At 40.6% G+C, this 13,819-nt stretch overlaps 1 protein-coding gene across 16 annotated transcripts in view; it reads left to right on the plus strand.

Moving 5' to 3' along the window:
• The first annotated feature begins 565 nt into the window (after positions 1 to 565).
• Positions 566 to 13,819, plus strand: part of LOC129714874 (microtubule-associated protein 4-like) — a 251,694-nt gene continuing 238,440 nt past the window's right edge. For 4 of the 16 annotated variants that reach the window (XM_055664734.1, XM_055664736.1, XM_055664735.1 and 1 more), the window contains exons 1-2: positions 566 to 795; positions 1,233 to 1,357. The gene's annotated coding sequence lies outside the window, so the exon portion shown is untranslated. Of the gene's footprint in view, positions 796 to 1,232; positions 1,358 to 1,572; positions 1,770 to 13,819 lie in introns of those variants that run through there. The other 12 variants (XM_055664726.1, XM_055664732.1, XM_055664727.1 and 9 more) reach the window with 7 other exon arrangements.

Raw genomic sequence — 13,819 nt, forward strand, 5'->3', positions numbered from 1 at the left:
CTGGCTCGAAGGGCTGAATGGCCTACTCCTGCACCTATTGCCTATTGTAACATTGAGCCTGGTTTCACCTCTATGCAGTGGACGGAAGTGCTGGCAGTACAGGGTTTTGTTTTACATAGAAAATAGGTGCAGGAGGATGCCATTCGGCCCTTCGAGCCAACACCGCCATTCATTGCGATCAAGGCTGATCGTCCCCACCAATAACCCGTGCCTGCCTTCTCCCCATATCCCTTGATTCCACTAGCCCCTAGAGCTTATTCATTTAAGTAATTAACATAATGTGGAGCACCAGCAGTAAGCCTGCGTTTTCCGTTATGCAGAGTGGACGGATGTGCTGGCAGTATAGGGTTTTTTTTCCTTTAAGTAATTGTACGTATCGTGGGGCAGCATCAAGTAAGCCTGGGTTTTCCGCTGTGCAGAGTGAGTGGATTTGCAGAGGTCGCTTTGCCAGTGGCCCGGGGATGATTGACAGCTTGAGCTTGAGTGCTCCAGCGCCGGACCCGCCCCGCCCCGCCAGCCGCCAGACCCTCGCACGCAATTGGCTGCGCCACCTCACAATCCCGCCCTCACGACAGCCTGACGCAGCAAGCAATTGGTCGGCCGCCGTGCCGATCACGTCCAGCGTAACCATATTAGGTTGAGGCCAAGATTCCCTGGCGGTCGCCGGGCTGAAGGCAAGTTTGGTAGACGCGAAGGGAGTCGAGGCATTTGTGACCAAAGTTAAGTGGGATGAGAAAAATGAAATAAAATCACCGTAGAAAGAATTTCCAATCGGCAAAAAAAAAAAGCAAAACCGTAAGTCGACTTTCATACGACAATCGACGTTAAAACATGACATAAGAGAGAGGAAAGGGGGGGGGGGGTTAAGATAATTGGAAGAGAAAAAAATCCCCTCAGCAGCCATTTGGGGGGAGGAGGTTGGCGTCTGTCGCGTCAACGCAACTTGTTAGAGGAAGTCCCGCCTACCGCGCGTCGATTGGACGGGAGGGTGGCGCTGGGCGCTGTCCCCGGGCGCGATTGGTCGCGGCGGCTGTCAGTCAGGCGGGGAGCCGGAGGCGGGAGAAGGCGTGCGCGCGCGGCGGCCGTTGATCAGGTTAGGTTGTCGCCGCCGCCCCTCCCACTGACTAACTTTGCACCACTGACTTGTCTCTCGCTCACAATATCTTCCTTTCCTTCCCCCCCCCTCTCTCTTTCTCTCTCTCCCTGAATATAATACCCTCTCTGTTTTAAAGGAGTGATCTTTGTAGACCCCCCCCCCCCCCCCCCCCGTCAAAAAAAAAAGAAAAAGGAAAAACACAAGAATAAAAGCCTCAACTACTGAGGGAGCGACCTCAGAATAATAAGACAGCACGTTCAGGTAAAATTAAAACCAAAACTTTCATAGTTTTAATTTTATTGCCCGGGGCATTTTGCATTATGAGGGTGTGTTCTGTTGTGATTGAGTGAACCTGTCACCATGTAGTTTAATCTTCTTTGAAATTTCATTTGTATGTAAATGATGGTGTCTGGGGCAATGGACTTTTTTTTTTAAAACATCTATGATACATCTATAATACTGTACATTTTATGCTTGCTAATAGTTTTTTCGCCCCACTGTCTTCTATTGTTGTGCTGTTCTGTTGTGTCTTTGGAGGAGTGGGAATGCAGCTGTATTAGAATGGGTGTGGCAATGCATGAAGCAAAAGGGTTGTGTCATCCCCTGCAGATTGTCCAGCTGAATGCACAGATTTAATAGACTGCATTAAATAATTTTGGGAAAGGGACCATTGGTAAGTGATTGTATGAAATGTTTTTGATGGATAATGGGTGGTGATGAGAATATATGAAAATCAGCTTGTTATTATAATAGGTGGATGATGAAGAATCTGTGGTTAATGTACCATTAGCATGTCTCATCCGTTTAGTTTGGCTTTGCACAATTTTAACTTTATCCAAAAGATCATTATCAATGGTGTATTTTTAAGCATGTTTCCATCTCAATTCAGTTTTTAAAATGAATAGAATTGCCTCAGAGACTCAGATTTAAGCCCAGCTGTTGGGAACTGGGGAATTAGGAGTGACCAGAGTGGAGTGGGTTTGTTAATTGAGGAAGAACAGGTTTCCTCATCCATCCACTTCAAAGTCATCCATTAAAAAAAATAAAAGTGAATCGATGTGCTAGAGGGCTTAATTCTTCATCTGATATCTATAGTGAAATAGTAGTGTAGGGTTATTTGTGTAGTTTTCACATTTAATTCAATTGAAGTCTGGCTGAATCTGGATAAGTTAGGATGGATGGGCTGATTAACCATTATGATCTGGATGGGCCGATTAACCATTATGATCAGTCCATCTAGTTGTCTAGAGTACCTGAGTATCAATAATTGTATTATTTGGCTGAGTAATAATATAGGCCTCTTTCCATTTGAGTGCATGAATAGTACAGTGTAGAGAATGAAAATGGTGGATTATGGTAAATTTATGATTGAGCACGTAGTATATATGTACACCTGATATCTATTTAGAATATATAATAATTTTAGACTATGTAATTAAATGTACTAATCTCCTAGTTTGAAAACAAAGCAAAGTGAATGTGGCTGATCTATCTCTCCCTCTTAACCCCATTCTCCTGCCTTCTCCCCATAACCTCTGACACTACAATTGTGTCTCTACTATCAGGAACCCCTACCAGGAACCCCATCTGTACATCAATACTGTTAAAGGTCCTGCCATTAATTGTATACTTTCCCCATACATTGTAAAACCTCTCATTCACCCGGATTAAACCCCATCTGCCATTATATGGTTATATGGAGAGGATTCAAAAGGCTTCCATTGTGCTTTGAACGAGTTGAATGCTGTAGTAAACACATACATAATGAGGTTATCTACTTGGGCAAAAATTGGAATATAACGGGAAGGAAAGGTGCACCAAATCTTGGTGTCCTTGTACATCAATTAAAGAAAGAAAGCATGCAGCTGCAGCAGGTGGTTAAGAAGGTAATGGACATGTTGACATACATAGTTAGTAGGTGGATTTGAGTACAGGAGAAGGGATATCTTCCTGCAGTTGTACAGTGGCTTGGTGAGACCACACTTTGAATTTTGTGTGTAAGATTAGTGTTGGTATACTAATATGCTAGGACATTCTAAGATCAAGAAAATGTTGGGTCTCTTGAAGAGCATTAAGTTGGTTATGCCCCCGGGCCTGGTAGGATCCATCCCAGGTATTGAGAGAGGCTGGAGGGGAGACTACTGATGATGAAGATCTTTGTATCCCCTCTCTACAGGCAAGGTCCTGTAGAGTACTTGAGAGCAGCCAGTGTGATTCCATTGTTTCAGTTGGGGGAAATGGGGATAATCCAGGAAATTATAGGCCGGTGGGTTTCTCATCACAAGTAAGGAAGCTACTGGAGAAGATTCTTAGGGATAATATTTACTCCATTTGGAAGAGTATACGCTAACAAGGGGCAGCAGTATGGCTCAGTAGGACAGTTCGTATCTTAGAAACTTGATTGAGTTTTTTGAGGAAGTGAGGAAGGTGACTGATGTAACGCAATAGATGTTGTCTGCATGGATTTTAGTGAGGCATTGACAAGGTCCCTCTAGGTAGGCTTATCCAGAAGATTAAGATGCATGGGGTCCATGGTGATTTGGTCATTTGGATTCTGAACTGGCTGACTCTTAGAAGACGCGGAGTTGAGGTGAAAGAGCTTTATTCTGGCTGGGGTTCTGTGACTGGTGATGTTCAGTGCTGGGACTTCTGTTGTTTATGTTGTATGACAAAATGTAAATTAGTTGGTTAGTAAGCTTGCTGGTTCTACAAATATTTGCTGAGTTGCAGTTGGTTAAAAAGGCAGTCAAAGGATAGAGGATGTAGATCGGTTACAGATATGGGCGGAGAAATGGCAGATGGGGTTTAATCCAGGTGAGTGAAAGGTTTTACAATGTATGGGGAAAGTATACAATTAATGGCAGGACCTTTAACAGTATTGATGTACAGATGGGGTTCCTGGTAGGGGTTCCTGATAGTACAGACACAATTGTAGTGCCAGAGGTTATGGGGAGAAGGCAGGAGAATGGGGTTAGGAGGGAGAGATAGATCAGCCATGATTGAATGGCAGAGTAGACTTGATGGGCCGAATAGCCTATTTCTCCTCTTGTTGCTGATGACCTTAATTAGATAATGATAAAGAAGGCTTATGTTATGTTTCCATTAAGCTGGACTTGAGAGTAAGAATCAGGAGGCCATGTGGTAGCTTTGTAAAACTTTGTTTAGGCTGCCAATGGGGTATTATGTGCAGTTCTGGTTGCCCTTTTGCAGGAAATATGTGAAGATTTGGAGAAGGTGCAGATAAGATGTTTCCTGTAGTAGAGGGTATTAGCTGCAAGGAGAGGTTGAACAAACGGGTTATTTTCTCAGGGCTGTTGGAGGCTGAGGCAAGTCCTGGTAGAAATTTATAAAATTAGGAGAGGTGTAGGGGTAGATGGAATCTTTTCCCCAGAGTGGAGAATTGCCAAATGAGCCCATGGGTTTAAAGTGGGAGAGGGAGGAAGTTTAAAGGAGATGTGTGGGCATTTTTTTTTACATTGTGTGGTAGGTGTGTGTATTGCGCTGCCAGGGGTGATGGTAGAAGCAGATAGGATAATGGCATTCATGAGGTTTTTGGATAGGCACATAAATTTATGGGGGATGGAGAGAGATGGAGCACATGCAGACAGAGGACACTGGTTTAATTTGGTATCATGTTTGGCATAGACATGGACCACATGGTCTGTTCCTATGCAGTACTGTTTTATGCTTTGTCCTCCAAGTAGGCAAAGGATTGTTTTAACTATTTTGTGTCGCATCTGTCATGAGCTGCGGCAACAAGTGTCGGCAGGCATGTTAACATTGTAAAGTATAACATCTAAAAATTACATTTTATTTTCTCTCTTTCATATTGTGCTGCTCTGCCAAAATATTTCTAATTCAGTTGATCTCAATTCATGAGGAACATATGGCTAATCATCACATTGTCAACTGTGACATCCATATGATATTTTTAAATTGATACAGAAGTTATATGGGTGTGGCCATATCATTTTGATCAGCAGGTATGGCTCACATTTGCAAACAGGTTGAAAACCATTGCACTTGGGGCAGCTGTTACACTATTTTACTTTTAATGTGGTAAGGAGTATTTGTCAAAATAAGACTTTACTAATTGTGTTCCAGGAAATTCTGTTCTGCACTAGCTTCCTGATTGATATTATACTTTGTACAAATCTGCAAGATCTGTCTGGTTTTGTAGTTCTTAGGCTGACCATGGGTGTCTCCATGGTTGGAGGACGCCAGTGCATGACTTTGTTTAACGTGGGGAGACTTGTGCACAGACAGCCACCACTCGGTCCTTGACAGATCTGGGTCGGGATCCAGTGGCATGGAGTCCAGGACCCTTTTCTTATAACTTGTAAAATATGGGTAAAGAGCAGAAACTGCCGCATCAAATTTCTGATTAACAATTGTAGAATTTCCACATGAACTTGCATGCAGCCATTAAGGCATTGTGTGCAAGGGACGGAACCTAGAACTTTATAAAAAATATTTGTCATTGTTTGTGGGATAAAAAAGACCAGTTAATGTTTTCTAGTGGATTCCTGAAAGATTTTCATATACTGCATACTTCATATACTTCATGTACTTTGAAGAATTATTCTGTTTTTTGGATTATCATCAATTTTGAATTTATTCCCTTTTTAATTCCCTTTCAGATTAATCTCATTAGAATTATTATTTAAATGAATTTATTTAGAATTGTTATTATTGTAATCATTCTCTGGGCCATTTTATCTGATCGAGCCTGCCAAAGAGTAAAAATACTTTCGTGAACAACTGTTGTTGGTTATGAAACCAGAAAGAATTTAACTGCAAATGCCAACCAAATTTTTATGTACTTCTAAACACTAGAGAAATATTAATTTTATTAACTGAAGTAGTTTATTAAATCTTTATGCACTGTATAAAGCTGTTACCAGAATTAATTAGTTTGAAGTGTTGTGATTTAGTAAACAATTAATTACATGTGCACAGGAGGTTGCACCCACAACCACCACCCAGTGAATGACCTATTAATCTATTTTTGTGGTATTTGAAGGAGGAATGTTGAACAGAGCAGTTGGCACTGCGAGAATACGCTGTTTGATTAGGCTGTAAAATTATTAATTTGCGAAAAAGCCATACAGAAATGCCAGTCCCAATGTGGAGTTTAAACAGAAAACCTTTTGATTCTGAAGGGACAGGGAGGATATCTCTGAAAGTTCCTCAAATGAGGCTATATGGATAGGAATCATTAACAAAATGGATGTTGTCAATTAGCTGGAGCTGCATTACAGACCTCCCAACAGTCAACAGGAGATGGCGGAACAGATATGTAGGCAGATAGCAGAGGCACATAATAAAAAATGGGGTTATTGTAGTGAGGGATTACAATTTGCCAAATATTAACTAGGATTTCCGTAGCGTTAAAGGCTCGGGGACAATTAAAAAAACAAAACATGTCCAGGGACTTTTAGGAGCATGACGATGCGACCTGATCTGTGGGAAAGTAGCTGGTCAAGTAAAGGAAGTGTCAGTGGGAGATCATTCCATAACCACTTTAAAATATACAGCTGGTTCTGTAACTCTGCATATTTTAAAGTGGTTATTGAAAAGATATGTACAGACCAGTAATTGGGGAAGACCAATTTTAGTAACATTAGGGAGGAACTGGCAAAGGTATATTGGGAGCATCTACTTGCAGGCCAGTGAGAAGCATACATAGAACATATTGCACAGGAACAGGTATGCCACTGATCACGGGCCACCATCCAGAATATCACCCTTCCACCACAATGCTCTGGCTTCACTCAGTCTGAAGAAGGGTCTCGACCCGAAACGTCACACATTCCTTCTGTCCACCGATGCTGCCTGTCCTGCTGAGTTGCTCCAGCATTTTGTGTCTACCTTTGATTTAAACCAGTATCTGCAGTTCTTTCCTACACTTTCTGTCTTCTATGGGTAAATTAATTATAAATCAATACTATCAAATCACCACGCACCTTAATCTTCTGGATCAGCCCACCATGATGAAAATGAGAAATAGCAAGAATTGAAGACCAACTTGAAGGGGTAGAACAATGCAGCCCAGGAATAGGCCCTTTGGCCCACAATATCTGTGCTGAACATGATGCCCAGCTGAATATCTAATTTGCCTGCCCATGATCCATAATCCCTCTATTCCCTGCGCTTCCATGTGCCAATCTAAAAGTCTCTTAAATGCCACTATTGTATCTGCCTCCACCACTCCTGGCAGTGTGTTCCAGGCCCTGACTATCCTCTGTCTTTATTTTTTTTTTTTAAAGGATTTTAAAAAAAAAAGCTTGCCTGGCACATCACCTTTTAAACTTTCCCTCTCTTGCATTATAGCTAGGCCCTCTAGTGTTACCATCTATCAACTTGTGCTCACACCTTTAGTAAGCCATGAACTTGGACTCCAAGATCCCTGCTCACATCAATGCTGTTAGGGGTCTTCCCATTAACTGTATTCTCCTTACATTCAACCTCGGTGTAACACCTCACATTTGCTTGGTTTAACTCCAAATGCTATTTCTCTGCACGTTTGATTAATATCCAACTGTATCTTCTGACAGCCTTCCTCACTGCCTGCACTTTTTCCGATTTTGGTGTCAGCAACCTTGCTCACCAACCCATCTACATCTGAGATTTATAGATACAGTATTGAAGGTTAGTTAGGTAAAGGGGAAAAAAAGGAAGCATTTGAAAGGTACAGGGAACTAGTGATGCTTATCAAGACTTTTAGATGCTGCTTAAAAGGGAAATTAAAAAGGCCAAGGGGGATCAAGAACATTCACAGTTAGACAGCATTAATGAATATCTAAAGAAATTTTATGTATACTTGCTATAGACAAAAGGAATAATGTGAAGTGATTTGTGCGAAAGGGTGTCAAATGGTCAGTGTGGACATGATGGGCCTTATTGGTTGTTTCTATGCTGTTTAATTATATGATTCTGTCACCACATGTGCCAGGGAATTGTGATATTCATTTTCTTCTCTTTGCACCTTGCTACCTCTTGATTTTTGTCCCGCTCTATCTTGCTGAAATCGATGAGTCAGCCAACAAGTAGAAGATGACAGGGTAGGGATAGCCTGGGCGCCCACAGCCCCCCCGATGGGATTACAATCTGTAACAGTGGCTGACATCAGACGATCTATCAGGAGGGTGATCCCTCAAAGCATCTGAACCTAATGATATGTCTGGTCATGTTTTTTGTAGGTGATAGGAGCCGAGTTAGGCCATTAGGCCCATCAAATCTACTCCGCCATTCAATCAATCATGGCTGATCCATCTTCCCCACTTAACCACATTCTCCTGCCTTCTCCCCATAACCCCCTACCAATCAAGAATCTATTTATCTCTGCCTTAAATATCTATTGATGGCCTCCACAGCGTTCTATGGCAATGATTTCCATAGATTCCTCCTCTTCTCCTTCCTAAAGGAATGTCATTTTATTCTGAGGTTATGATCTCAAGCCCAGGTCTTATTCTCCCACTAAGTGGAAACATCCTCTCCACATCCACTCTATCCAGGCCTTTCACTATTTGGTAAGTTTCAATGACGTCCCTCCTTATCCTTCTGAACTCCCGTAAGTAGAGGCTTGGTGCTGTCAAACACTCATCATATGCTAACCCACTCATTCCTGGGGTCATTCTTGTAAACCTCCTCAAGACCCTCTCCAGCGACAGCACATCTTTCCGCGGATATGGGACCCAAAAATGCTCACAATGCTCCAAATGCTGGCTGAGCAGAGCCTTATAAAACTTCAGCGTTACATCCCTGTTTTTGTATTCTAGTCCTCTTGAACTAAATGCTAGCGTTGCTTTTGCCTTGATACCGATGTGACTCACAAATTAACTTTTTGGGAATGCTGCAAAATACTCCCAAATCCCTTTGCATCTCCGATTTCTGAATTCTCTCCCCATTTAAAAAAAATAGTTTATGCCTTTATTCCTACTACCAAAATGGATGACTCTTTGCTACACTGTAATCTATTTGCTACTTTTTTGTCCACTCTTCCAAGAGTCACTGATTTCTCTGCACTCCCTGCCCCTCCAACTATATTCATATCATCTGCAAACTTGACCACAAAGCCTTTATCCTAATCATTGATATACAACAAAGAGTAGCGGCAGAAGATTGTAGAAAGTGATGAACACTGCCCAGTCCATCACGGGTACTGACCTCCCCACCATTGAAAGGATCTATAGGAGTTGCTGCCTCAAAGGCAGCCAGCGTCATCAGAGACCCACACCACTCTGGCCATGCTCTCATTTTACTCCTGCCATTGGGAAGAAGGTTTTGGGACGTATGACAATAAAACACTCCTGACTCATTTTTAAATTAATCTGGGATCTCTAATTTCTCACTGATACCACCCGACACTGTCAGAAAATAACTCTTTGCAAATATATCTAAGTTTTGGTTTTATTTATTGTGTGTATATGTTCAGTCTGCAAGGTATTAAAATGATATCATACCCTGAGCATCATTTCCTGCCCAAAAATAGTGAACATCTGCTCCTAATCTTGCAGTGTAACTCGGATGTCTATTGCATTACTTGCATGAAATCTCTTATGAATTTTGTCTAATCAAGAGAATTCCTCCACATGGTGTTTGATGACTCATCCTTCACTACAGGCCCTAAATTGAAAACTTATGCTGGGAATTGGGTTTTGAACAACCCCAAGTGATTTGTACATCTGTTTGCTCTAGAATTCTGTGATGCAAATACCAGGTCTCCAGATGCCATGCTGTTTTAAGATTGTGTATATCAACCTCTAATCAAATTGTAAGAGAAATACAAATTTGGCATGAGCTATTAAGCTGCTCAGTTTTGATGACTGAAGACCATGGGGCAAAATATTGTCCCTGGTTTCTATTTAAAAATATATATTTAAAAATACATGAAGCTTGCATAAAATTATTTATTTTTTGAAGTGGAAAATTTCACAATATTTGAATTTATTTCAAATCTGGTGCAGAAATTTGGTTAACTGGACATTCCTCTGACTGGGATACCCACCACCCTCAGTAGTGGTTGGTAATTCCTGTTCGATACTTATGGTGACCCACCCTCATCTGCATTTGGACTGCACTATATAATGCATTGTGGTACATTGTGCAACTTTGTCTGAGTAGCTGGCTTCCAGCTGATTGAGGTTCAGTGTTGTGCAGGGTTCCTCTGAGTGCACAGCCAGCTCTCCTTCTATAATAGCTCTGACAGCTTATGCAGCCTACCCTCGGGCTTAGCGAATGTCAATGCTGCTGTTGCTTGAATGTCTGTCATTAAATATTCAAAAATTCTCAAACCTGTCAAAGGTATTACAATTTAACAAAAAATAAAGAAAATAAATTAAATTAAACCAACTAAATTAAATTCTGAAAGGTTGCTTTACTGATATCTTACCAGCATATTTTCCCAAATTGTGTTGAAGGCAGCCTCATTTGGATTAAGAACTCAGGAAATTTAAGGAAGTCTGCTGTGTTCTGAGTCTACTGGGATAGTGCAGATATCATGAGGTCAGTTCCAGTTTCAGTCCAGTTATCTGCTTAAAATAGTTGATACCAATGTCCGTGAAAGAAATATTGGACTAAAGAAAAATACGAACAGAATAAAAAGCATATTATTTTGGGCAGGAAAAAAGAGAAAACCTCGACAAATGAGTGTCTGCACTTTGAAATTCACTGAGAGATTATGAGCAGTAGTTAAGAATTATCACACCTTTAAGAATAGAGAATCATAAGGACATACAGCACACAAAGGACTATTTAGCCCACCATGTTCATGCTGAGCATAATGTCTATATATAGTACAAGATCTGGGGGTCCTTGTGATCAGTCACTGAAAGTAAGCATGGCAGTGAAGAAAGCGAATGGCATGTTGTCCTTCATAACAAGTTGAGTATAAGAGCAAAGAGGTCCTTCTGCAGTTGTACAGGATCCTAGTGAGACCACACCTGGAGTATTGTGTGCCGTTTTGGTCTGCAAATTTGAGGAAGGACAATCTTGCTATTGAGGGAGTGCAGCGTAGGTTCACAAGGTTAATTCCCGGGATGGCGGGACTGTCATATGTTGATAGAATGTAGTGGCTGGGCTTGTATACTCTGGAATTTAGAAGGATGAGAGGGAATCTTTTTTTTTTTTTTTGGTTTATTTTATTAGAAGTTAATACAGTACAAAACAGTACAGTGGAACCTAATTTTAGGTGCCAACTATGTCATACTGTAATCCATTCTATGTACAACCTCTAGTTTTATGTTATGAGAAGGAAGTAAGTAAGACAGGAAAAAGAAAACAATAGAAAGAGGAAGAAGTGGGAAAAATAGATGGTAGAGAGTAGAAAAACGTGAAGTGTGTATATAAAAAATTTAAAAAAATAAAAAGTGGAAAGTATAAATAGAAGAGAAGGCCCCTTAAAAGAGAATTTTTCAAATCTGTATTCGGAGATGTATATCTATCCACGTCATGAACTGAAATCAGCAATCTTTACGGTACCGCTGCATCACATAATTCCAAAAAGTCGATGAAAGGAGCAACTCCTTAAGAATTGATCATATTTATCTATTAGTCGGAGTCTCATTTCTTCAAGGCGAGCTATGTCCATCATATTCTTAATCCACATTTTAACAGTTGGTATGGTTGCATTTTTCCAAAATTTAAGTATCAATTTCTTTCCAATTATTAACCCATAATTAAAAAAAACATTTTGGTCTTTATTTAAATTGGTATCTTCTCCTATTATTCCAAATATAATACATTCCTTTTTGGGTTCTATTCTTGACTTGAAAAGCTTTGTAAATATATCAAATATATCACTCCAAAATGTATTCAACTTTGTACATCCTACAAATGAATGTGTTATATTAGCGTTTTGAAACAAACATTTATCGCATCTGGGAGAGACGTTTGGATAAAATTTATTCAACCTCGTTTTTGAATAATGTAGTCTATGTAATAATTTGAATTGAATTAAATTATGTCTTGCATTAATAGAACAGTTATGTGTATTCATCAAATACTTTTCCCATCTATCCTTCGAGATCTTTATCATTAGCTCATTTCCCAATCTTCCCTTAGTGCTTCTGTTGAGGGTGATTCTCTATTTAATATATTATTATAAAAGTATGATATTAATTTTTGTGAATCAGCTTTAATGTTCATTGCTTCTTCTAAAGGAGGGGATCTTATTGAAACAAGATTATTAAGGTTTTGGACATGCTAGAGGCAGGAAACATGTTCCCGGTGTTGGGGGAGTCCAGAACCAGGGGCCACAGTTTAAGAATAAGGGGTAAGCCATTTAGAACTGAGATGAGAAAAAACGTTTTCACACACAGGGTTGTGAATCTGTGGAATTCGCTGCCTCAGAAGGCAGTGGAGGCCAATTCACTGGATGCTCTCAAGAGTTAGATTTAGTTCTTAGGGCTAACGGAATCGAGGAATCTCGGGAGAAAGCAGAACGGGGTACTGATTCTGGATGATCAGCCCTGATCACATTGAATGGCGGTGCTGGCTCGAAGGGCCGAATGGCACACTCCTGCACCTATTGTCTAAAACCCTTATACCTGTATTAGGCCTGTATTCCTCTACATAATTCCCATCTAAGTATTTGTTGAAATGCTTTTTAAAAGTTATGCGTTCCTCGAACGCGAGCAGATTGTTCCAGATATTTATCATCCTCTGTTAGTACAAGCTTACTGCTGTTATCTACTTTATTCAGTGGAATATTTAAGTTCAATAATTTTGTTGCATTGGGTATTTTGTTGGTAAAGCACTTGGTGAGGTAATCCTTTCTCTAAGTGTTGCATGGCTGCTCCATTGAAAGCACAGCTTCCTGATTAATGCACTCAATTCCATGTTTCTGGAAGTAGCTATCAGATTTACGTATGAATGACATTGGGTCCTGTTGTCATGTTACTTTTATTGAAAACTGCCATATTATCTGGTGAGATCCAGTGCATGTGGGGATGTGGTTTCAGTTCCTGCTTGGTGGTTGGTTTGCAGTATGGCAGAAGCATTGGGGCTTTCAAGTATATTTTTTAGTTTGTATTTTGTGCTGACCATGATGTGGTGTAGTGTGTCTGGAGAATTAAATATTTCCCACATTGCACAGCAGTTTGTCAGTGCCATACACCTTTGAAAATGCTAGCCAGTCAACTGCATTATTGTAATCGGGGAATCAAAGAAATTGACACCTAAGCCCATTAGGTTTTATTGTATCCATACTGACCATGAATGGAGCCCTCTTCCCAGCTAAGGCTCTGCAAACATGATTTGGCAAATAGCAAATTGGGGAAACATATTGATTAGTAGGACTGCGTGTTACAATCCCTAATTTCTGGGGAAGGGGAAGCTGGGGTAGCGATTAAAGCGCAGAAGTGACTGAGAGTGGCTGGAATGCAAGAATGAAAGAATGAATACTTTATAAATTAATACTTTATTGTCACATGTGACAAGTCTCAGTGAAATTCTTTGTTTTGCATAGTCATAGAGTGATACCGTGTGTAAACTCCCTTCGGCCTAACTTGCCCACACCGGCCAACACGTCCCAGCTATACTAGTCCCACCTGCCTACGTTTGGTCCATACCCCTCCAAACCTATCCTATCCATGTACCTGTCTAACCGTTTCGTAATTTTTGGGATAATAATCCCTGTTTCAACTACCTCTGGCAGCTTGTTCCGTACACCCTTTGTGAGAAAGTTAATCCTCAAATTCCTATTAAATCTTTTCCCCTTCA

Source organism: Leucoraja erinacea, chromosome 43 (genome assembly GCF_028641065.1).
Source record: "Leucoraja erinacea ecotype New England chromosome 43, Leri_hhj_1, whole genome shotgun sequence".
Taxonomy (NCBI): Eukaryota; Metazoa; Chordata; class Chondrichthyes; order Rajiformes; family Rajidae; genus Leucoraja; species Leucoraja erinaceus.